This window comes from Schistocerca gregaria, unplaced genomic scaffold, assembly GCF_023897955.1.
Source record: "Schistocerca gregaria isolate iqSchGreg1 unplaced genomic scaffold, iqSchGreg1.2 ptg000996l, whole genome shotgun sequence".
In the NCBI taxonomy this organism is placed as follows: domain Eukaryota; kingdom Metazoa; phylum Arthropoda; class Insecta; order Orthoptera; family Acrididae; genus Schistocerca; species Schistocerca gregaria.
Genome location: NW_026062346.1, coordinates 147,501 through 150,000, shown reverse-complemented (window position 1 = coordinate 150,000; position 2,500 = coordinate 147,501).

The window sequence follows — 2,500 nt, the reverse complement described above, 5'->3', positions numbered from 1 at the left end:
GCCCTTAACCTAACCCACGTTGGCCCTTAACCTAACCCACGTTGGCCCTTAACCTAACCCACGTTGGCCCTTAACCTAACCCACGTTGGCCCTTAACCTAACCCACGTTGGCCCTTAACCTAACCCACGTTGGCCCTTAACCTAACCCACGTTGGCCCTTAACCTAACCCACGTTGGCCCTTAACCTAACCCACGTTGGCCCTTAACCTAACCCACGTTGGCCCTTAACCTAACCCACGTTGGCCCTTAACCTAACCCACGTTGGCCCTTAACCTAACCCACGTTGGCCCCTTAACCTAACCCACGTTGGCCCCTTAACCTAAGTTACGCTGCACCTTAACCTAAGTTACGCTGCACCTTAACCCAAGTTACGCTGCACCTTAACCCAAGTTACGCTGCACCTTAACCCAAGTTACGCTGCACCTTAACCCAAGTTACGCTGCACCTTAACCCAAGTTACGCTGCACCTTAACCCAAGTTACGCTGCACCTTAACCCAAGTTACGCTGCACCTTAACCCAAGTTACGCTGCACCTTAACCCAAGTTACGCTGCACCTTAACCCAAGTTACGCTGCACCTTAACCCAAGTTACGCTGCACCTTAACCCAAGTTACGCTGCACCTTAACCCAAGTTACGCTGCACCTTAACCCAAGTTACGCTGCACCTTAACCCAAGTTACGCTGCACCTTAACCCAAGTTACGCTGCACCTTAACCCAAGTTACGCTGCACCTTAACCCAAGTTACGCTGCACCTTAACCCAAGTTACGCTGCACCTTAACCCAAGTTACGCTGCACCTTAACCCAAGTTACGCTGCACCTTAACCCAAGTTACGCTGCACCTTAACCCAAGTTACGCTGCACCTTAACCTAACTTACGCTGCACCTTAACCTAACTTACGCTGCACCTTAACCTAACTTACGCTGCACCTTAACCTAACTTACACTGCACCTTAACCTAACTTACACTGCACCTTAACTGTCACATGTAACGTCACAGGAATGTAGCTTTGCCTAACAGCAACCCTCTGAACATAGTTCACTGCTTGGATCCTCTGGTGTCATGTGTATTTCTTGATGCCATGGTGCGTACCCTCACATAAAGGTCTTTCGAGTGTTGCGTACTTTCTACACAGTCCCGCTAACCACTGGAAGGGTGTACCGCTACAGAACGAATATCGCCCTCCCCTCCTGCCCTTCCAAGCTGGTCGGTCAGGCGTTTGTTTGTGAAATGAGCCTTGCAGCTGTTCAGTTGCATTCGGTTGTCGATGCAGTCAGTGTACGTTGTGGTACGGCCTGTGTGGACTGTCCGCTGATGTACGCGTAACCCACACTGATCATCCGTCGTTACGTACTGAGTGACATAATGTGGCACATGCTTGACCGTACACCGGCTGCGCCCTACAATGGCGAATCATAAGGGCCATATGTTGTGCACGATGCTACTTGTCTCGTCTCCCCATTACAGCGAGATTGCACTGTTGTACGCCGTACAGACATGTGGTAGGTAGGTACGGACGAAAGTATTGCATGTTGGCCCCCCCCCCCCCCCCCTCCTCCCTCTGCCGGGAATCAGCGTGAGCCGTCTGTTGATGTAGCGACGAGGGTTTTCCTATTTAATCGTATTGCCCCACACAACATGATAGCACGGTGGACCGCGTTCCACATCTGCGACATGCTACAGAGGCCGGTTGACAGTCGACCGCGCAAGGGACATTGCACACGTGCGCGGACCATCTTCCACGTGTTCTCTCGTGTACATGCCGCAGTGTGTATGTGGGCTGATGTAGCGTGTCGTGACACATAACATGCAGGCATGCCAGAATCGTAGATTTCGCAAATGTAGATTGACGTATACGTTTGCTGCCAAAGATCCGCAAATGAACTGGAAATCAGTTGTTGAGCGGTTGTTCGCGCTGCAGGTGCATCGGTGATAGCGACGATCGGTACATCTATGAACCGGTTGTTTCGGCGGTACCCGCCATGCCCCCGAACCTGAGTTGGCCATGTGGGTATGAAGCGATACGAGGCTGTGGCTTGGCGGGACAGTCCCCGGCCGGTGAGGGGGGGCCGCCCGGCGTGCTGGCCGCGCGCTGCGTGAGCGCACGCACTACAGCCGGCTGGTGGGGGGCGCCCAGTGGCAGGAGCGCCGGCCGACGGGCCCGGCTGGCGTCCCAGCTATGCGCCGGCGCACCCTGCGCGCGGCGCCAGGCGGCCAAAGTGGGTTCTGCCGAGCCCGGTGCGAAGCGCGGTGGACATCTGCAGTGTGCTGGTCCGATTGCGGACTGTGTGCGTTGAGGATGCGCCGCCGCCCGGCACTCGGCGTCGCGACGCCGTCTGCTGCTCGGTCGCCCCCAGCGGTTCTCGCAGGTGGTTTGTATCGCAGCTCTGCGGACGTGTTGGCGCGTGCGCTGTGCTGGGAGAGTTCGCTTCTGCACCCAAGTGGGGCTTTGCCCTTCTGTGGCGCTGGCGTTGGAGCTGCCGGTCACCGTAGGTGGCGC